This window comes from Oryctolagus cuniculus, chromosome 14, assembly GCF_964237555.1.
Source record: "Oryctolagus cuniculus chromosome 14, mOryCun1.1, whole genome shotgun sequence".
NCBI lineage: Eukaryota > Metazoa > Chordata > Mammalia > Lagomorpha > Leporidae > Oryctolagus > Oryctolagus cuniculus.
In genome coordinates this window covers 33,458,248-33,481,363 of record NC_091445.1, presented here as the reverse complement: position 1 = coordinate 33,481,363, position 23,116 = coordinate 33,458,248, and the positions used below count along the sequence as shown (strand labels likewise).

Below are 23,116 nucleotides of genomic sequence, written 5' to 3'. Positions count from 1 at the left end.
ACATAGCCCAGCCTCTTAAGCCCTAGAGTGTCACTTCTGCTTATCCTCTTAGTTGAGCAAGTCCCTAAATTAAGTCCAAATTAAGAGAGTGGAATGAGACTCCTTTTTGTAGGGAAGTGACAAAGTCATATTCAGCATGGGAGATACTTTTGTGATCACCTTTGAAAAATGCAATCACAATGAGTTTTGATTCATAGACGCACCATGTTACCATCATTTTCATTGTGCAGCCTTTCTTTCAGTCCCTACCTCAGCCCCACCTCCCTTCCCCCATCAAGCATCACTATGCAATAATTTTGCCCTTTCTTGAACTTCATGCTTACATATATGAATTATATTGTATATACATTTTATGATTGTTTTCTGTCACAGAATGTAATATTTTTGAGATACATGTGTGTAACCACATGTAGCAGTAGATTGTCCTTCGTTATTACTAAGACAAATTGTCTTATTTGGATTGTTAATTCATTCTTCTATTAATAGATGTTTGGGTGGTTTCCAGTTTGGAATGATCATGCATAATCCTGCTATAAACATTCTTGTATGAGGGTTGTTTTTCTTTCTCTTTCTTTTTTTTAATCATGACATTTCTTTCAGAATGAAATTTCTGGGCTATGGGTTATGGGTACCACTAACTTTACAAGGCACGGACAGCACTCCTAAGTGGATAATAGCCTTATTTTCACTCCCATCAGTGACAGTTCCATTGTTTCAGACTTAACCAAACTTGGCATTTCTTTTTGTTTTTAAGTTAGTCCTTCTAATAAGTGAGAGATAGGATTTCATTATATTCTAATTTGAAATTTCCCAGCCTCCTCTGCTTTGTTGTATTTCTCTCACAGATTTTTTTTCTGTATATCATTGATATCTTCCCTCAAAGTTCTCTTCTATTTTGTTGGGTATATATTATGAACTTGTTTTTTTTCTCATTTCCTATGAGAGCTAATTAATTTCCTGCTTTGTTGTTATATGAATGTTTAACATTTCCTCTGCAATATCATTTTTTGTAACTCATAAGTTTTTTTTTATAATTTAGTGTTTTTTTTTGTTTTTTTGTTTTTTTTTTTTTTTTTTTTTTTTTGTTTTGACAGGCAGAGTGGATAGTGACAGAGAGAGAGACAGAGAGAAAGGTCTTCCTTTTTCCGTTGGTTCACCCCCTAATGGCTGCTTTGGCCAGCGCGCTGCGGCTGGTGCACCACTCTGATCCGAAGCCAGGAGCCAGGTGCTTCTCCTGGTCTCCCATGCGGGTGCAGGGCCCAAGCACTTGGGCCATCCTCCACTGCACTCCCGGGCCACAGCAGAAAGCTGGACAGGAAGAGGAGCGACCCGGACAGAATCCGGCGCCCTGACCGGGACTAGAACCTGGTGTGCCGGCACTGCAAGGTGGAGGATTAGCCTAGTGAGCCGCAGCACCGGCCTGTAATTTAGTTTTCATAAGTATTTTTGAATTGTTATTTCATGTTGATTCACACATGATTAGAGTTAGAACTTTTATTTCCCATTATGTCAAGTGTTAATTCATCCTTATGTTATAGTTTTCTAACTTGTGTTTTGATATTAACAAATACAATCTATTCATGTAGATCATCTCCTATTTGCATTTTGTTAAGGCATGCATTCTAGGCTGCAGAGTGATAAGTTTGTAGAAGTTACACATGTACACTTAGGAAGAATGCATTCTCCATGATTGAATACAGAATTCTCTGTTTATCCAGCAATCAAGCATATCAATTACATTGTTCTCAGCTTCTTTTTCTTTGCTGATTTGGGGCAGGGGTTTGGAGAGGTGAAAGTGTGAGGGGGTTGTCTAAATTTTATCATCAGTGGGGCCCGCACTGTGGCTCACTTGGTTAATCCTCCACCTGCGGCACCGGCATCCCATATGGGCACCGTGTTCTAGTCCCGGTTGCTCCTCTTCCAGTCCAGCTCTCTATTGTGGCCAGGGAGGGCAGTTGAGGATGGCCCAAGTGCTTGGGCCCCTGCACCTGCATGGGAGACCAGGAGGAAGCACCTGGCTCCTGGCCACAGATTGGCAAAGCTCTGGCCGTAGTGGCCATTTGGGAGATGAACCAATGGAAGGAAGACCTTTCTTCTGTCTCTCTCTCACTGTCTAACTCTATCTGTCAAATAAAAAAAATTAATCATCAGTTAAGACAGCAACTCAAGCTGTCTAATTTACTATTTAATTTTCTCAAAGTCACATTGTTTACTACCTCTCTCTCCAACTATATACATAGCAGTTCAAAGCAGCTTTTCAATTCCCCAGGGGGCTAGCTCAAGTGTGTGTGTATGTGTTAGCTATGATTTCTTGGATTTCAAATTTCCTACAAATTTCAAATAGTCCTACAAAGTTGCTTTAATCTGTGGAGCCAAAGCCTAAGCTGATTATTCATCTCTCCTGGCCCTGCAACTCACATGACTATGGTTTTTATATTACTTGTTTACTTGAAATCTTTTTGATTGGTTGTAATCTACTTTTTGTATGGGCAGATTATTCTGAAAATTTCATGTGATATTTTTCAAATAAACATACTGGCTTTTTTTCTCATACTTAAACCTCTTTTTTTCTTTTTCTTAGCATACTTTGTTGACAACAACTACCTATAACATTTTAGATAGTAGTGATATTATTGATATTCATGTATTCATGGCTTTAAGATGAAGTTTTATAATCAAATGCTATGATTCTTTTAATGCTTATTTTAACTTTAGACATACTTTTATAGTGTTTGATATAAAATTCTAATGTATCTTTGAATATTTGAAGTACTTCCTTGTATAGTTCTTTTTAACAATTGATGAAGTTATATACACTCATGAGGTACCATGTGAGGTCCTGAAACAAGTAACACTGTGTAATGTTCAAATCAAGGTGAGCTTATCTATGTCCTCAAACATTTATAGCATTTTTTTGGGAAAACATTAAAAATCTTTTCATCTAGTTGTTTTTAATATACAGTACATTTACTGTAGTCACCCCACTCTGAAATTTTATACTAGACCTTACTTCTCTTAACTTAATACCCATTTATTTATTTATTTATTTATTTTTTAAATTCACAGGCTTTTATTGGGGTTCCGCTCCCGGGCGAGGTTCCCCGGTCCCAACAGAGCAACAAAGCGGGGGCCGGGGAAGTCGCACGTCAGAGATTGGGAGAGCTCCTTTTATAGATTCAGGGCATGGGGGTTAAAGGTTGAGGCAGGTCTGATCCTCATTGGTTGACCTTTAGGCACCCACAGGGACCTTGACAAGGACTTTCTTCCCCAGAAGTAGGCCTCTCCATTCCCGGAAGTGTAGGCCTTCCCTCCTTGCGGATCCCAAAGCTACCATCCCGACCTTTTGATGATAGGAAAGGGGGCGACGATGAGTCTCTCTGGCTACTTCCTGCTGACTGGGGACGTTGTCTACAGGGGCCCGCTGGGGGTATCTTGGGGCTCCACAAGGACAGGCATGTATGGATGGAGAAGCATCTGGTTGACTGCCCGTCTCTTCTTCCTGTCCCTTCCCCTTCCTTACTCTTCCTAGCATCTGGCAACCACTATTCTTCTCTTAATTTTTTTGAGGTCAACTTTTTTAGATCCCACCTATGAGTGAGATTATGCAGAACTTGTCTTTCAGTACCTGCCTTATTTCACATAACTTTTTAAAATCCAATTCCATCCATGTTGCCCCAAATTATATGATTTCAATTTTTTAGATGACAGGATTGCATTCCATTGTGTATATACACTGTATTTTCTTTACCCATTCATCAGTTGATGGGCACTTAAATTGTTTACATTTTTTGGCTATTGTGAATAGTGCTGCAATAAACATGGGAGAGAAGGAGTCACTTTGATGCACTGATTTTTTTTCCTTTGGATGTATACCTAGTCTTGAGATTACTGGTGCATATAGTAGTTCTATTTTTTTTTTTTTTTGAGGAATCTCCATATAGTTTTTAACAATGGCTGTACTAGTTTACATTCCCATTAACTGTGTGTGAGGGTTTCCTTTTTCCACATTCTCACTAACACTCATTGTTTTTAGCCTTTTTGATAATAGTCATTCTTCTGGCATGAGTGAGATGATATCTCATTGTAGTTTTGATTTATATTTCTCTGATGATATTCAGCATGTTTCATATACCTTTTGGCCATTTTTATGTCTTTTTGTGAGATATATCTACTTATAACTACTGCCTATTTTAAATTGGATTATTTAGTTTTTGGCAACTGAGTTGTTTGTGTTCCTATATATTCTAGATATTAATTGCTTGTCAGGTGTATAGTTTGCAGATATTTTTATCATCACTATGCTGACTGTTTCCTCTGCTATACAGAAGGTTTCTGATTTGATGTAATCTCATTTGTTTAATTTTGTTTTTGGTGACTATATTTTCACGTTCTTCTCCAAGAATATACTAGCGCATTACAATGTCCTGAAGTATTTCCCTGTATTAGTCTTCTTTTTGTCACTTTTACTAAAATGCTAGAGAGAAGCTTCATGGGGAATAAAAAGTTTATTTCAGATTATAATCTGGAGTTTACACAGAATTGGGCAGTCTCATAACCTAGTTTCTGTGGAGGCTGCCCGTGGCTGGTGTAGAGGAATGATCACCACATGGTGATCCAGGAAATTGAGACAGCAGCTATACAGAACTTGAACTCAAATAATCAACCATCTTACAAGATGGACACATCCTCAGTGACTCAAAGACTTCCCTTTGATTCTGCCTCATAGCTACCACAATTAGATGTCTCAAATATCCACCCTTAAAACATCAGTTACATTACATTAAGATATTGTTACGTTAAGATATCAGAGTTTAGCCGGCACTGCGGCTCACTTGGTTAATCCTCCACCTGTGGCACTGGCATCCCGGGTTCTAGTTCTGGTTGGGGTGCTGGATTCTGTCCCAGTTGCTCCTCTTCCAGTTCAGCTCTCTGCTGTGACCCGGGAAGGCAGTGGAGGATGGCCCAGGTGCTTGGGCCCTGCACCTGCATGGGAGACCAGAAGGAGGCACCTGACTCCTGGCTTCGGATCAGCGCAGCGGACAAGCCATAGCGGCCATTTGAGGGGTGAACCTGTGGAAAAGGAAGACCTTTCTCTCTGCCTCTCTCTAACTCTGCCTGTCAAAAAAAAAAAAAAAAGATATCAGAGTTTAAACATCTGCATGAGTTTTGGGGGGGGATAAATCCTGCTGTACCCAAAACATTCTCCTTTTGTTTTATTTTCTGTTAACTTGATAGTTTTCATGTCTTACAGTTAAACAATTTAATCCAACTTGAGTTGATTTCCTATAGGGGGACAGATAGATAACTTCATTCTTGCAATTTTGTCCTTTCCATAATAGGTGATTTTTGTACCTTTGTCAAAGATAAATTAGTTATCAATGCATGGATTTACCTCTGGGCTCTCTGTTCTTTTTTTATTTTTTTTTAAAGATTTATTTATTTGAAAGGCAGAGTTACAGAGAGGCAGAGAGAGAGAGAGAGAGAGAGAGAGAGATATCTACCCGTTGGTTTACCTCTAGATGGCTGCAACACTGGTTTAATGCACTGGCCCTGGAAGAGTGAGTTTAAGAATAATAAAATAGTTACATGTTTAAATTAAGTGATCCATTAAAAAAAGATTTATTTATTTATTTGAAAGGCAGAGTCTCAGAGAGAGAGAGATACAGAGAGAGAGTGAGATTTCCATCTGCTGATTCACTCCCCAAATGGCTGCAACAGCTGGGGCTGGGCCAGGTTGCAGCCTGGAGCCAGGAGCTTTGTCCGGGTCTCCCACATGGGTTAGGGGCCCCAGGACTTGGGCCATATTCTGCTACTTTCTCAGGCACATTGGCAGGGAGCTGGATCAGAAGTGAGGCAACTGCAACCGGAATGGTGCTCATATGGGATGCTGACATTGCAGGAGGTGGCTTAATTCTCTGAGCTGCAACACTCACCCTAGGCTCTCTATTCTGTGTCATTGATCTCTGTTTCTGTTTTTATGCCAATACCAGGCTGTTTCTCATTACTGAAGCTTTGTAGGATTTTTTGAATAAGGTGGTATAATGTATCTTACATTGTTATTTTGCTTAAGACTGCTATGGCTATTAAGTGCCATTTGTATTTCCTTACAAATTTCATAGTATTTTTTCAATTTCCATAAAGAATGTGACTGTATTTTGATAGGGATTATGTTTAATCTACAGATCACTTGAGGTAGTATTGATATTTTGTAATACTGATTCTCCCAACCCATGAACACAATATTTCTTTCATTTGTGTCTTCTTCATTTTCTTTCAACAATATTTAATAGTTTTTGTTGCACAAATTTTTCACTTCTTTTGTTAAATTCATTCCTGAATATTGGTCTATTTTGATTTTCTATTTGTTCATGATTCAGTTTGGGCAAGGTGTATGTGTATTGAAATTTGTCCATTTCTTGCAAGTTATCAACTTTGATGGGATATATTTGTTCATACCAGTTTCTGAAGACCCTTTGTATTGTCCATGGTGTCAGCTGTAATGCCTTTTTGTCTCTAAATAAAATTAGAGTCTTCTCTCTCCTTCTGTCTCTTTTTTTCTTAATCTAGCTAGGAGTACGTCAATTTTGTTTGTTTTTTAAAAAATCAATTCTTCATTTTATCCATTTCTGCTCTGGTCTTTCCTATTCCCTTCCTTCTACTAATTTTGGGTTTGGTTTGTTCTTGTTTTTCTAGTTTATTGAAGTAAATAATTTTTCTTAAATACCTTTAATTAAAATCACAAAAACTCCTATCGCTAACTTGTGAAGTTTTTTGTTTGTTTTTAGAATCATATAAACAGAATTGAATTGAATTATTCTATGATATTAATATACAATATTTCATATATTTTACTTTATGTACATCAATACAATGTTGTGGTCAGTTGAAGTTTTATAATATTGAATCATCCTTGTTCTTCTGAGACTAAATATTCTCAATTACAATGCATTCTTTTTCTTTTTTTAAAAGAATTGATGTTGTTTGGTTGGTTTCTTTATGTTCTGTTTAGAAATTTTTGGACTTAATAGGTGAGATTTCCTTATCAGTTTCTTTCCCCCATACTAACCTGTATCCTGTAGCCTATGCTGGTTGGATCTTTAATCACTTTTTGCATAAGACAGGATAATATTGTTGAAATGTTAAGATTTTAAAAATAGTAAAATTACTAAAAACTTTAGACAGTCATTCTGGAGAGAATGAATAAGCAAAAATAAAATAGATCATGACAAAAGTAATTTAAATAATTAAACTTTAAAAGTTTTTGTTTATGTGTGCTGATTATTTTTTCCTTTAAGATAGTTTTACAAATTATATTTTTTTGTTTAAGCATTTGAATCATGTATATGTATGCATTTATACATGGATATATGACAGATATAGTAACATAATTAGTAATTGAATGCTGACAAATTGATTAAATCTATGCAAAGTGAATTAAGACTTAATCAAAAATCTCAAGCTTATACAAACTTTGGATGCTACTAAAAACCTGCATTTAAAATTTATTTTTGATAATTGTCAATTAAATCCTATATTGTGGTATATGAATTATGTAATATTTTCTTTTTGAAGAGTTTATTGCTTAATATAATTATATGGTTAACTAAATGAGTAGTATATAAAGAACAACTGGTAAGTAACAAGCATTTCTCTCCACGTAGTAGTAAGAACTTATCAACAGGAAATACCATTATAATTCCTATACCTGAGATACCTGAAATAAATTATCTGCACAATAGAATTGATGAAATCTGTTAAGGAGTCAGGATTTTAAACGAGTTGTTGGACGCCTGGGCCTGGGCTTTTACCTGGCTCTCCCTGCCAGCTCTGCCCACCTCCCCATCTCTAGCCTGGATTACACCTGCTGGTGTGACATAGGACGAGGTGGTCTGCATTACCAAGAAGATGGATAAAATGTACAGAGGAAGAATGCAGCTGGAACATTGGACTTACTGAAAGAGCTTAAAAATGCTGCCACAACAAGTAAAATAAAATATATAAAAATAGAAATGAAAATAAAGTACTGCTATACCTTCGACTTATTACAGACTAGCAAGAAGAGTACAGATCAAGACATATCTTTAGCAAAGTATCTCATCAAATCTGAAAAAATGTATTAGATGGATCATCAACAGAAAAGGACCCTGAAGAAAATAAAAAGAGCCTTCAAGTACACCACAGATTAGCCCTGAAGCAAGAGAAGAAATAACTCTAGTGGCAACATCAGCAGCAGACAGGATGAAATGAATGCTCAAAATCCTTATCCAACTTCACTTTGGGCACTAAGCACTGATTCTGTGAGCTGAAAGTGCAGGGAGATGTTTGCTGAAGGTTTTCCTACAGGAGATGACTATGTTGCTGTTGGAACTGATGAGAAGAATTAGTAGCTTACATTGAGGAGGCTTTACTCCAAGAAATGAGGAATACAAAAATAGAGTATAAAGAAGGATATCAAACCTTAAAGATAGTAAGAAAATGAAAAGGAAAAATGTACTGTCTGGGAATATTCCTCCTGACTTACTGGCTAGGGAGACAGCAAAGGAAGTGGCTTGCGATGGGCTCAAGGAAGGGTAGAGAAACTCGACCAAAGAAGCCAACAGAGAGCCTCAGGTGGCCAAGATGGGTGGAACCCAGATGGACTTGTTCACGTGCAGCAAATGTTAAAGAAGAATTGTACCTGCACAAACCCAGAGTGCTTATGAACCAATGACCATGTTTGTTGTCTGTGATGGATGTGGAAATCAATTCCATTCTATTGAGTTGGAAGAATTGGCAAAATATCTAGACCATTAATGAAATAGATTTTGCAGTTACTTTCAAAACTAGGACAAGCAACTAGTTTTCCTGCTGTCTGTAGTCAGATCAATAGCAACATCATTTAATAATTGTAACTTTTAAAACTTTTTATTCATTTTTATAAGTAAATTGATATTAAAGTTTTATTAACAATTTGATAATTTTTTATTATAAAGCATACACAGTAGAATTTTCTGTTAACTTATTAAACAATATTTAGAAATTACACTTTTCTGTTTAGCATCTGTTTACAAGTGTTAGAAAAGGTAATGCAACTTTAAGTTTACAAAATGTGGTGTAGAGGAGCCAGAGTTGTGGTGTAGTGAGTTAAGCCGCTACCTGCAATGCCAACATCCCATACAGGCGCCAGCTCATGTCCTAGCTGCTCTACTTCTGATCTAACTCTCTGCTAACATGCCTGGGAACACAGCAGAAGATGGTCAAAGTGCTTAAACCCCTGTACCCACATGGGAGACCCAGAAGAAGCTATGGGCTCCTGGCTTTGGCCTGGCCCAGCCCAAGCCATTGCAATAATTCAAAGACTGAACCAGTGTATGGAATCTCTCTCTCTCTCTCTCTCTCTAATTCTGCCTTTCAAATACATAGATAAATCTTTTTAAAAAAAGTGGTGCAGATTCAAATAATACTTGACCAGCTAATCTAAATTATACATAATATTTCAACTAACATGAATTTGATCTTAACTATGTTCTTAAGCCTAAGATAATTAGATAGTATTTTGCATATGCAACTAGCTTAGTACACTTTCATAAATCCCCTCACAGGCAATGAATGAAAGCTGCTGCCATTTTTTTTTTCCTCCTAGGAAGACATACTGAGAAGACAATGTTAGCATATTATAAACAATTTTTAACTTGATTTTGATTTAGAAATTTATTCTCACAAAGCATAAGGATTGTATAAATCATTAAAGCTGCAGTTTCTCTATGGAATATGATAGAATAATATTTTTGTCCTGAGTCTTATTTGCTGACATTTTTTGTTACACAATGAATAAAGTTGTTGAACAAACTAAAAATGCAGGCCTTCACAAGTAATTTTACAGTACAGATCTTTATTTTTATTTTTTTAGAAAGCTTTTATTTAATAAATACAAATTTCATAGGTACAGCTTTAGGAATGAAGTGGTTCTTCCCCCCATGCCTGCCCTCGCACCCCCAATCCTGTCCCACCTCCTACTCCCTCTCCCATCCTATTCTTAAGATTCATTTTTAATTATCTTATATACAGAAGACCAACTCTATACTAAGTAAATATTTCAACAATTTGCACCCTCAAAGACAAGCCAAGTATAAAGTACTGTTTGAAGACAAATTTTACCATTAATTCTCATAGTAAAACTCATTAAGGAGGGAGGTCCCACATGGGGAGTAAGTGCACAGTGACTCCTGTTGTTGATTTAACAATTGACACTCTTATTTATGTTGTCAGTGATCACCTGAGGCACTTGTCATGAGCTGCCAAGGCTATGGAAGTATTTGGAGCCCACAAACTCTGTCAGTATTTACACAGGGCCATAGTCAAAGTGGAAATTCTCTCCTCCCTTCAGAGAAAGGTACCTCCTTCTTTAATGGCCCCTTCTTTCCACTGGTATTTCGTTCACAAAGATCCTTCATGTAGATCATTTTTTGCCAGTGTTTTGGATTTTCATGCCTGAAATGCTCTCATGAGCTTTTTAGCCAAATCAGCATGCCTTAAGGGCTGATTCTGAGGTCAGAGTGCCTTTTGTCATTCTATGAGTCTGCTGCGTGGCCTGCTTCCCATATTGGGTAATTCTCTCCTTTTTAATTCTATCTATTGTCATTATCAGACACTTGGTCTTATTTATGTGATCGCTTTGACACTTATTCCTATCTATATAATCAGTTACACACTTAAAATGATCACTTTAAATGTAAGATGGTGTTAGTATCACTCTTTTTTTTAAAGATTTACTTATTTATTTGAAAGTCAGAGTTACACAGAGAGAGGAGAGGCAGAGAGAGAGAGAGAGAGAGGTCTTCCATCTGATGGTTCACTCCCCTGATGGCTGCAACAGCTGGGGCTGCACCAATCTGAAGCCAGGAGCCAGGAGCTTCTTCTGGGTCTCCCACGTGAGCGCAGGGGCCCAAGAACTTGGGCCATCTTCTACTGTTTCCCAGGCCTTGGCAGAGAGCTGGATTGGAAGAAGAGCAGCTGGGACTAGAACTGGCACCCATATAGGATGCCAGCACTTCAGGCCAGGGCATTAACTCACTGCGCCACAGCGCCGGCCCCAGTACCACTCATCTTAATGGGATTTGGAGTCCCATGGCAAGTTTTTAGCTCTACTCTTATGGGTAAGTCCGTGGGAATGTGTGTCAAACTGTACATCTCCTCTCTCTCTTATTCCCACTCTTATTTTTTACTGGGATCTATTTTCAATTGGATTTAAACACCTATGAATAAATCTGTATTAAGTAAAGAGTTCAACCAATAGTATTAAGTAGTAAAAGAAAATAGTAAAAAAATAAAATAAATTCTTCTTCAACAATCAAGACAAGGGCTGATCAAGTCATTGCTTCTCATAGTATCAATTTCACTTCTACTGGTTTCCTTTCAGGTGCTCTGTTAGTTGTATCAGATCAGGGAGAACATATGAAATTTGTCTCTTTGGGACTGGCTTATTTCACTAAGTATGATGTGTTCTAGATTAATCCATTTTGTTGCAAATGACCGGATTTCATTTTTTTTACCCCTATGTAGTATTCCATAGAGTACATATCCCATAAGTTCTTTATCCAGTCTTCCATTGACAGGTATTTAGGTTGGTTCCATGTCTTAGCTATTGTGAATTGAACTGCTACAAACATGGAGGTGCAGATAGCTCTTTTATTTGCTTAGTTAATTTTCCTTGGGTAAATTCCAAGGAGTGGGATGGCTAGGTCATATGGTAGGGCTAAATTCAGATTTCTGAGGTATCTCCAAACTGTCTTCCATAGTGGCTTTACCAGTTTGCATTCCCACAAACAGTGGATTAAGGTACCTTTTCCTCCACATCCTCATCAGCATTTGATGTTTGTTGATTTCTGTATGAAAGCCATTCTAACTGGGATAAGGTGAAACCTCATTGTGGTTTTGATTTCCATTTCCCTCATGGCTAGAGATCCTGAACATTTTTTCATGTGTCTATTGGCCGTTTGGATTTCCTCTTTTGAAAAATGTCTATTTAGGTTCTTGGCCCATCTCTTAAGTGAGTTGTTTGTTTTGTTGTTCTGGAGTTTCTTGATCTCTTTGTAGATTCTGGTTATTAAATTTTTATTAGTTGCGTAGTTTTGCAAATAATTTCTCCCATTCTGTTGGTTGCCTCTTCACTTTCCTGACTATTACTTTTGCTGTACTGAAAGTTCTCAATTTGATGTAATCCCAGTTGTTAATTTTGGCTTTGACTGCCCGTGCCTCTGGGGTCTTTTCCAAGAAGTCTTTGCCTGTGCCTATATCTTGCAGGGTTCTCCAATGTTCTCTGATAGTTTGTTGGTGTCAGGTCATAGATTTAGATTGTTAATCCATGTTGAGTGGATTTTTGTGTAAGGTGTGTAAGGTAGGGGTCATGCTTCATGCTTCTGCAGTGGAAATCCAGTTTTCCCAGCGCCATTTGTTGAATAGACTGTTCTTACTCCAGGAATTGGTTTTAGATCCTTGATCAAATATAAGTTGGCTGTATATGTTTGGATTTATTCCTGGTGTTTCTATTCTGTTCCATGGTCTGTGCATCTGTTTTTGCAACAGTGCCATGCTGTTTTGATTATAAGTGCCCTGTAGTATGTCTTGAATTCTGGTATTATGATGCCTCTGGCTTTGTTTTTGTTGTACAAGATTGTTTTAGCTATTCGAGGTCTCCTGTACCTCTGTATAAATTTCAGCATCATTTTTTTCTAGATCTGAGAAGAATGTCTTAGGTATTTTGACTGGTATTGCATTGCATCTATAAATGTGCTTTTGGGAGAATGGACATTTTGATGATATAGATTCTTCCACTTCATAAACATAGAGGATTTTTCCATTTTTTGTATCTTCTATGTCTTTATTTTTAAAAAGATTTTATTTATTTTATTTGAGAGTTACAGTTACAAATGGTGAAAGAGAGAGACAGAGAGAAAGGTCTTCCTTCCGTTGGTTCACTCTCCAAATGGCTGCAATAGCCGGAGTTGCACCAATCTGAAGCCAGGAGCCAGGCACTTCCTCCTGGTATCCCACGTGGGTGCAGGGGCACAAGGACTTGGTCTGTCTTTTACTGATTTCCCAGGCCGTAGCAGAGAGCTGAACTGGAAGTGGAGCAGCTAGGACTAGAACCAGCACCCATATGGGATGCCGGTGCCGCAGGTGGAGGATTAACCCATTTTGCCACGGCACGGGTCCCTTCTTCTATTTCTTTAAACTTTTGTAATTCTCATTGTAGAGATTTTTGACATCATTTGTTAAGTTTATTCCAAGATAGTTGATTTTTTTTGGTAGCTATTGTGAATGGAATCAATCTTAGAAGTTCTTTCTCAGTCTTGGCATTATTATATGTATACAAAGGCTGTTGATTTTCGTGTATTGGTTTTATATCCTGCTACTTTACCAGACTCTTCTATAACAGTCTCTTAGTAGAGTTTTTTGGATCCCTATATACAGACTCATGTCATCTGCAAATGAGGATAGTCTGACTTCCTCCTTCCCAATTTGTATCCTTTTGATATCTTTTTCTTGCCTAAGGGCTCTGGTTAAAACTTTAAGAGTGGGCATCCCTGTCTGGTACTCAGGGGAAATGCTTCCAACTTTTCTCCATTCAATATGATGCCAACCATGGGCTTTTCATAAATTTCCTTGATTGTGTTGAGGAATGTTCCTTCTATACCCAATTTGTTTAGAGATTTCTTCATGAAAAAGTGTTGTTTTTTATCAAATGCTTTCTCTGCATCTATTGAGATAATCATATGTTTTTTTTTCCAGCAGTTTGTTAATTTTATGTATCACATTGATTGATTTGCAAATGTTGAACTATCCCTGCATACCAGGGATGAATCCCAGTTGATCTTGGTGGATAATCTTTCTTACATGTTGTTGGATTTGATTGGCTAGAATTTTGTTGAAGATTTTTCACGTCTATGTTCATCAGGGAAATTGGTCTGTAATTCTCTTTCTCTGTTCCATCTCTCTCAGGTTCAAGAATTAAGGTGATGCTGTCTCTGTAGAAAGAATTTGGGAGGATTCCCTCTCTCAATTGTTTTGTATAACTTGAGAAAATTGGTGTTAGTTTTTCTTTAAATGTCTGGTCAAATTCAGCAGTGAAGCCATCCATTCCTGGGCTTTTCTTAGTTGGGAGAGCCTTTATTTACAGTACACATCTTAAAATTAAGTTGTACTGTGGCCAACACTATGGCATAGTGGGTTAGGCTGCTGCCTGCAGTGCCTGTATCCCATATTGGCGCTGGTTCAAATGCTGGCTGCTTCACTTCCAATCCAGCGCTCTGCTATGGCCTGGGAAAGCAGTGGAAAATGTCCCAAGTCCTTGGGCCCCTGCACTCACGTGGGAGGCCTAGAAGAAACCCTTAGTTCCTGGTTTTGGATCAGCACAACCCCAAAGGTTGCAGCCACCTGGGTTTGAACCAGCAGATGGAAGACCTCTCTCTCTCTCTCTACCTCTACCTCTGCCTCTCTGTAACTATATGCCTTTCAACTAAATAAATTAATTTAAAAAAAAGAAAAAAATAAATTGACATCAATAGTTTTAAAAAATAAATTATACTTTTTGTTTAGCTATGTACCATTTGCTAAGAATAAAAGGAAAATGAGTTTTCACATAGATTCTCTAGGGTACTTGTTCTAGCATATCTTACTGTACAAAGTCTGTGTCTTACCCTGCTGAACCTGTATTCTATCAGGCACGTGTACAAGGCCTCAGCACATGCTTTGTACCCTCTTTGCTCCCCTTTCCCATTGCTTACAAGTCATTACCTGTGTTATAGAGAATATTTAAATATCCCACTGGCACCAACAAACCTCTGCTTTGTGAGTTCCTCGTTACATCTTTTGTTGTATCATTTTTTTTTAAAAAAAGCAACTTTTGGAAGAGTGGTTTTTTTTTTAAGATTTATTTATTTATTTGAAAGGCAGAGTTACAGAGAGGCAGAGGCAGAGAGAGAGGTCTTTAAATACTGGATTACTCCCCAGATGGCTGCAATGGCCACAGCTGTGCTGATCCAAAGGCAGGAGCCAGGAGCTTCTTCCGAGTCTCCCACACAGGTGCAGGCCCTTGGACTTGGGCCATCTTCTACTGTTTTCCAATGCCCTAGAAGAGAGCTGGATTGGAAGTGGAGCAGCTGAGACTCGAATCAGAGCCCATATGTGATGCCAGCATTGCAGGAGGTGGCTTTACCTGCTATGTCACAGCACATGCCCGGATGAGTGAGTTTTTTAAAATTTATCATTTATTCGAAAGGCACAGAGTTAGAGAGAGAGAGGAGTCAGGAGAGAGAGATATCTTTCATCTGCTGGCTCACTCTCCAAAGGGCTGCAACAGCCATCGCTGGGCCAGGCTGAAGCCAGGTGCCTGGAGCTCCATCTGGATCTCCCATGTTGTTGCAGGGGTCCAAGAACTTGAGCCATCCTCTGCTGCAGGAAGCAGAGCAGCCCATATGGGATGCCAGTGCTCCAGGCAGTGATTTAACTGCAGTATACCAGAGAACCAGCTTTGGAAGACTGAGTTGAAAAACAAGAAAATAGTTGCAGTTTTAAATTGAATAATCCATTTTTAAAAGTTTTTAAAAATTTATTTGAAAGGCAGAGTCACAGATACAGAGAGGGAGAGATAGAAAGAGAGAGAGAGATCTTCCATCCACTATTTTACTCATTAAATGGCTGCAACACCTGGGGCTGGCCCAGACCAAAGCCTGGAGCTGGAGCTTCATCCGGATCTCCCACATGGGGTAGGGTCCCCAGGACTTGGGCCATCTTCCACTGCTTTCCCAGGCTCATCATCAGGGAGCTGGATCAGAAGTGGAGTAGCCAGAACTCGAACCAGTGCCCATATGGGATGGCAGTGCTGCAAGGAGGTGGCCTAACATGCTAATCCACAATGGAAACCCTCATGTGATCCATCTTTAAAGCTGTAATTCAATGTTTTCTGTATTGCACACTTATCCACTATACCACACAGGCCTCTGAGGGGGAGACTTCAAACAGATGGGGTAAAGGTCAAGGGAAGGTGTCATGGTGAATGAAAAGAAAGACACTGATTTCCAGAGGTATAGATGCCGGGATTGGATACGATGAAGGCATCAGGTGAGATCAGTACTGAAAAGCTCTTCGTGGATTTGTCTACCTGAAGAGCATTGTCAGCCCTGGAAAGACTATATCAGGGTTCAGTGGTGGCAGAAACAGTATTCCACATATATTTTCTGCACTGAAGTAAATTTAACAATAAACATAATTTAATACAAAACTCATATCTGATATAAGAAAAAAACTAAAATCATGCTATCTTTTTGGCCACTTCTGATAAATATGCAATGCAATTCTTTGGAATCTACTTAAATTACTGAAAGCATACCTGGAAGATGGTAGAGCCAATGTGATTTCTGCAGGCCATCCTCCACAGGGAATGCCCTGGCAGCCAAGTGCATTACAGCAAGTGAAGACCTAGGTCTTAGGAAGAGTTGGTGTCAAAAAGAATTATGTCTTTAACATTTCATATCACTATTAGATGGAAGACTTCATTTTAAAAGAGTGATCAAATCTTTTAAGGTAAATTCTCTTAAAGTTTTATTTCCATTTCCATCTACAGATTCAATAAGTGCCCTATATTTTGGATACTATAGAGAATAAGAGAATATTGAATCATAACGATATTTTTAATTTATATAAAGCTCATTTTTTACTTTTACATCATCTTTTGCTGATTCAGGGGAAATTATAGCCATTTCTTGGCAATAATATAGAAGTGAAATGATCCAATTTAACAAGTACATTTTAGTCTCTTTACATTTGATTGTTTTGATTTTTTCCAGCACAGTAAATGTGTTTTAAATTTGATAGCAGAAAAAGTAAAAATTTCTGGCCTCATTTAAACTTTTTTTTTAAGGTGGTCTTGGATTTACGAAAGATCATGTACCCCTGTCCTTCCCTTTCTGTACAATTCATAGGTCAATTTGCTGCATGCATTTGAGGTTGCTTCAAGAAGTTCAAGGGAAGGGCCAGCACATCTATTCGAGTTCTGGCTGTTCTACTTCTTATCCAGTTCCCTGCTAAGTGCCTGGGAAAGCAGTGGAAGATGGCCCAAGTATTTGTATCCCTGCATCCACTTGGGAGACCCAGAAGAAACTCCTGGCTCCTGGCTTTCTATCAGCCCAGCTCTGGCCTTTAAGGCCATTATGGGAGTGAACCAATGGGTAGAAGATATCTCTCTCCCTGTTTCTTTTTCTCTCTCTCTCTCTCTTTTTCTTTCTCTCTCTCTCCCCCTCTCTCTCTGTAACTCTGCCTTTTAAATAAATAAATATTTAAATTCAAGGGAAATGTAATTAAGAAATGTTTATTTTGGTGCAAAACTTTTTGAAATAATATATACAAAAAGTCTTCAAAAAGTTCATGGAAAATATGTGTTGGGGAAAAAACTATGTGTGGATCTGAAGATTTTTTTGCATCCGTTTTCCATGAGTGTTCTGAAGTACCTTTGAATTATTTTCCTGAGGAGGAATAAAGTAATACATAACATTCCCATAAAAGGCTTTAATACATAATTCAGAAATCTTTTTCTTTAGCATTTTAGAATGTAAATATTTAAGTCCCCTCTTGATTAGTATTTTTGACTCCAGTTTTAATACTATATGCATTTCAGCTTGCTTTTGTAATTATGAATTGTTTTGCTAACTTCATCTAGTGAATGATTCTCAACTTTTTATATCTTCCATTCTACTTTTAAATCTCTTAAAGGAATTATATTCAACAATAAATAATGCAAAATCCACTTTTGAATAAGGACATATATTCTATTTCTCTGCTGCCTTCATCTATTAAATAACTAACATTCAATAGTACTCTATGATATGGAAAGTATTTTATTGTATTTAATCCCCATGCAGTTCTGATTAGTAGATATCATCCTTCTATCTTCAGGTTAGGAAATTGAAACTTTAATAAGTAGGAGTTGGGGAGGAGGTGCCTCCCTCATACCCAGTTTTCCTGCCCAGCTGCTCTCACAAAGCACCGCCACACCACATAGAGATATAGCTGTTTGAATTCCTCCCCTGGCCTTATATCAGTCATCATTGAGAGTTCCCTCCCCTTGGCCAAATTTCTAGCCTTTTAGAGCAATCATTGATGCCTGAGAATTTGTTATGTGAAAGTGGTTTTTAATCACTGAGTGTATGAAAGACTACTTCCCCCAGCCTTTGGCAACTGCACGTCATCTCCTCCCAACTCCTCTCTTGAAGCTCTTACTGTCTAGGAATGCCAGAGTCCTGTCCTGATGGTGGAGTATTGTTTGAAACAATTCCTATTTTCCTTCACTCATTCCCTCTTTCCTACCTCTTTTTCTTCCTCCTTTCTTTTTCCAGATTCTTCCTTATTCCACTTCCCCTACAACTCTCTCCTTGAACGGGATTATGTGAGCTGAATTAAAAAGCTCCTCAGATGACAGTTTTCTTTTTCTCTCTCCCTAAGTCCCATGACATTCCAAACCCCTTCTCCAAATATTTTACAATAGATGCTGATTCTAACTATTGATTCATTTTTTTTTTCAAAAAAAGAGAAAAGCATACCTAGAGCTTTTTTTTTTTTTTTAAAGATTTATTCATCTGAGAGTTACAGAGAGAGGTAGATATATATAGAGAAAGAGGTCTTCCATCTACTGATTTACTCCCCAGATGGCCACAATGGCTGGAGCTGAGCTAATCTGAAACCAGGAGACATGAGTTCCTTCTGAGTCTCCCACATGGGTGTAGGGGCCCAAGGACTTGGACCATCTTCCACTGCTTTCCCAGGCACATTAGGGACTTGAACTGGCACCCATATGGGATGCCGGCACTGCAGGCCAGGGCTTAACCCACTGTTCCACAGCAATGGACTGAGAACTTTTACATTTTTAAGGTGGCTTCTTAAACAATATTCCAAACTAGAAAATCCTCTTTATCTCAATAATGGAAAATGTTTTGCTGGAATAAGAAATTGTATATGACAAAAAATAGCAAAATAGAGAAGAAGGAAAGATCATACTTCTCACTGCTCTGCAATCCTTTTTTCAGATTTAATGAAAGCTCTGATTTTCCTCCATAATTATTTTATACTATTCAGGCTACATATTAAACTCACTTGAGGAGTTTAAAATAAAACAACCAAAAAAAAAATCAAAACCCACTGAGATACTTGGACAGCTCTACAGAACTGAAGTGGGGGTAAGAGAACTAGATGAAGTATAGATAACTTTTTAAAAGTGCTCTTCAAACTCTCTATAGAGAGGTACCAATTTTAAGGTTTCTATATTGTCATGGAAAAATTAAAATTAAAGTTATTTACTCAAAGACAAAACATAAAAAGCACATACAACACAGAAACACAAATTATTAGATTCTACACACATAAAAATTCATTTGAATGAATATAACCAAAATAAATATAACAGAGGAAAATATTTACAAAAATGTATGTCTCTGAAAGTACATTTTTAAATTTTTTATTATTTTTTTAACTTTTATTTAGTAAATATAAATTTCCAAAGTACAGCTTATGGAATACAATGGCTTCCCCCTACCCCATAACTTCCCTCCCACTCCCGCTCCCTCTCCCATTCCATTCTTCATCAAGATTCATTTTCAACTATCTTTACATACAGAAGACCAATTTAGTGTGTATTAAGTTAAGTTAAAATGATGCCGAAATTCCTATGGAGGCACAAGAGACCTCGAATAGCTAAAGCAATCTTGTACAACAAAAACAAAGCCGGAGGCATCACAAAACCAGACTTCAGGACATACTACAGGGCAGTTGTAATCAAAACAGCATGGTACTGGTACAGAAACAGATGGATAGACCTATGGAACAGAATAGAAACACCAGGAATCAATCCAAACATCTACAGCCAACTTAGATTTGATCAAGGATCCAAAACCAATCCCTGGAGTAAGGACAGTCTATTCAATAAATGGTGCTGGGAAAACTGGATTTCCTTGTGCAGAAGCATGAAGCAAGACCCCTACCTTTCACCTGACACAAAAATCCACTCAACATGGATTAAAGATCTAAATCTGTGACTCAACACCATCAAATTATTAGAGAACATTGGAGAAACCCTGCAAGATATAGGTACCGGCAAAGACTTCTTGGAAAAGATGCCAGAGGCACAGGTAGTCAAAGCCAAAATTAATAAATGGGCTTTGCAAACTATGCAACAGATAAAGAGTTAATAACCAGAATCTACAAAGAGATCAAGAAACTCTGCAGCAACAACACAAACAACCCACTTAAGAGATGGGCCAAGGACCTAAAAAGACATTTTTCAAAAGAGGAAAACCAAATGGCCAACAGACACATGAAAAAAATGTTCAGGATCACTAGCAATCAGGGAAATGGAAATCAAAACCACAATGAGGTTTCACCTCATCCCAGTTAGAATGGCTTATTTTTACAATTTTTTTAATACTGTAGTCTTTCCTAGTTTTATAGGATTTAGAGTTAATTTCACTTGTGAGTGATGGTGCTGAAAAGATAGTTTGATTTTTGTATCACTAGTATGTCCAACTTGCACATATAGAGAAGAAATTGTCAATGTTAACAATATTTCTGCATTTATCAAGTTGCTATTAAAGTTTACTTGATTTGTTCTATGAGTTTGTCTTCCATATACCAGTGCCAAATCCATTGAACCATAGTGTCATTGGAAACTGGCACATGAACTAATATATTTATTGCAGAATCAACCAATATTTCCAATCTTGGCAATATAAAGTTCCACACGAGAAACTGCAAAGGTTTAATATTTTTTATGTTGGTTATTTAATTCAACAATTTCTTTCAAAAATTCTTTTACTTTTGAGTTTCTTTACGTTTCATATAAATAGCATGCAAATAGCAATGCTTATTGCTGCTTTAGAAACTAATATTGGAAAGTAAAATATTCTTAGTGTAGCACTTCTCAAAAGCAAACGCAATATGATACACCTATAAAAGACTACTAGAAATTCAGTTTGTTATTTCTTTGGATCTATATAACCATTTTTTCATTTATTATTATTGCCCCTCTCACAAAAACTTTGTTTTCTCCTGACAAAAGATGTTTGATGTAGCTCTTGTCATCAGCAAATAAAATTATAATAAAGTTTTTATTTTGGTTGTTTAGCTAATTATGTTTAAAATAATTAAAAAATATATATAAGCTAGTATAATTGTAAAATAGCATGTTAAGAGCAACTAAAAGCTTGTATTTTCTCAAACCTTTATATACTTTGTGTTGGTATTGGAAAACATTGTAAAATATCACATAATGCAGTGAAGTACTATTGTACCTATAATAATAAAGGTTTATAAAAATTCCTTTTCTAGTAATTTTATGTTTGGGGTTTTATTGAGAGTTTGATGTTGAGGTGTTTTACAAAACAACTAAAACCATTGGAAAAGTTGATAATATTTTCATTTTCTATAGTTATGACTTTTTTTTTTGAGGGGGAGGCATAATCAATTTAAGCCTTATTTGTTTTTATTTGCCTCTGAGAATTTAATTCTAACATTTCTAAGGAAAATATTTCTGAAGACATTAATTTTTTAGTTTTGGAAATTTGAGATTATATGATTAACTATTTCTATTAATCTTAGTGAAAAGCAATCCTAATTAATAGCATCGTATATTGTAGGGCATGTATTGTCTCCGTTATATATCACACTACTCAAATAGTAGTTTATCAACTACAGTTTATTAAACACTGTTATCAGGACTACCAAAATAATCCAGGAACTGAGAATAAGCATTTATAAGCCATGCAGCCATTTGACGTTTTATTCTCATTCAGTATTGGGACTCATCTTCAACAGGATGTCCAAGTAAACCAGATGAAGATGTCTTCAAAAGAAAACACAAGGGTCAGGCCCTGTGGAGCACTTGGCTAAGTCTCTGCCTTCAGCGCCAGCATACATATGGGCACCGGTTTGCTCCAGCTGCTCCTCTTCCAATCCTGCTCTCTGCTTATGGTTTGGGAAAGCAGTAGAATGTGGTCCAAGTGCTTGGGCTCTTGCAACTGTGTGGGAAATTAGAGGAAGCTCCTGGCTTTGGATAGGCCCAGCTCTAGCCGTTGTGGTCATTCTGGGAGTGAACCAGCGGATGGAAGACCTCTATCTCTGTCTCTGCCTCTATCTGACTCTACCTCTGAAATAAATAAACAAAATCTTTACAAGAAAAAAAAACAGGAATGCATAAAGCTGTAAGAAGAAGCAAGCCACTTATAAAACATGGCATATTTCATAAATACAGTTTAGAAAATAAAATTTTCATTAGACATATTTTTAGATAAATTAGTTTAAGACAGTTAATGGTAAATAAATGGAAAGGAAAAATACAGGCCACCTAGAGAGAAAAAATGTTGAAGTGAATGTGTAGAAATTGCATGTTAGGCAGAAGGGGCAATTACTTACCAGTATCACCAGCACATGTGAAGAATCTTTGATTAACATATTCAGTAATCAAGAGATAACTTCTAGAGTAATTAATCTCTAATTGCTAGAAGGCTTAAAAATATGACATCATAGTCAACCCTGTGAAGTAGCTCAGAGAACAGCTAAAAGCTTTAGGTCAATATTCCTAACACAAAAACAAGTTCACCTTTGATTTCCATTCAATCATTTTTTTTCTCCCCAAGTGGCCTGCACTTTTTGATTTCCATCCACTTCTCATTAGCTGCTTCATATTAATTTATCTGATCTGTGTAATTCAATTTTTAAAAGAAGATTTATTTATTTGAAATGCAGAGTGACAGAGCAGGAGAGACAGAGGAAGAGATCTTCTATCCTCTCATTCACTCCCTGTATGGCCTCAATAGCTAAAGCAGGATCAGGCTGAAGCCAGGAGCCTGGAATTCCATCTACATCCCCCATTTGGGTGACAGGGGGACCTTCTTCTGTAGCTTTCCCAGGTGCATTAGCAAGGTGTTGGATGGGAAGTGGAGCAGCCAGGACTTGAACCTGTGCTCCAACAAAGGACACCAGCACTGCAAATGTCAGATTAACCTGATGTGACACCACCCCGGCTCCTCCAATTTTTCTTTTTATGAGTATAGAGAATAAAGACATGGACAGAATTACAACACAAGATGGTGCA

The 23,116-nt window shown here is 37.4% G+C and overlaps 1 protein-coding gene and 1 pseudogene across 22 annotated transcripts in view; both read left to right on the top strand.

Moving 5' to 3' along the window:
- Positions 1-23,116, top strand: part of TMEM232 (transmembrane protein 232) — a 343,834-nt gene that overhangs the window by 24,222 nt on the left and 296,496 nt on the right. The window lies entirely within an intron of this gene.
- LOC100351076 (transcription elongation factor A protein 1 pseudogene) lies at positions 6,831-19,668 on the top strand (annotated as a pseudogene).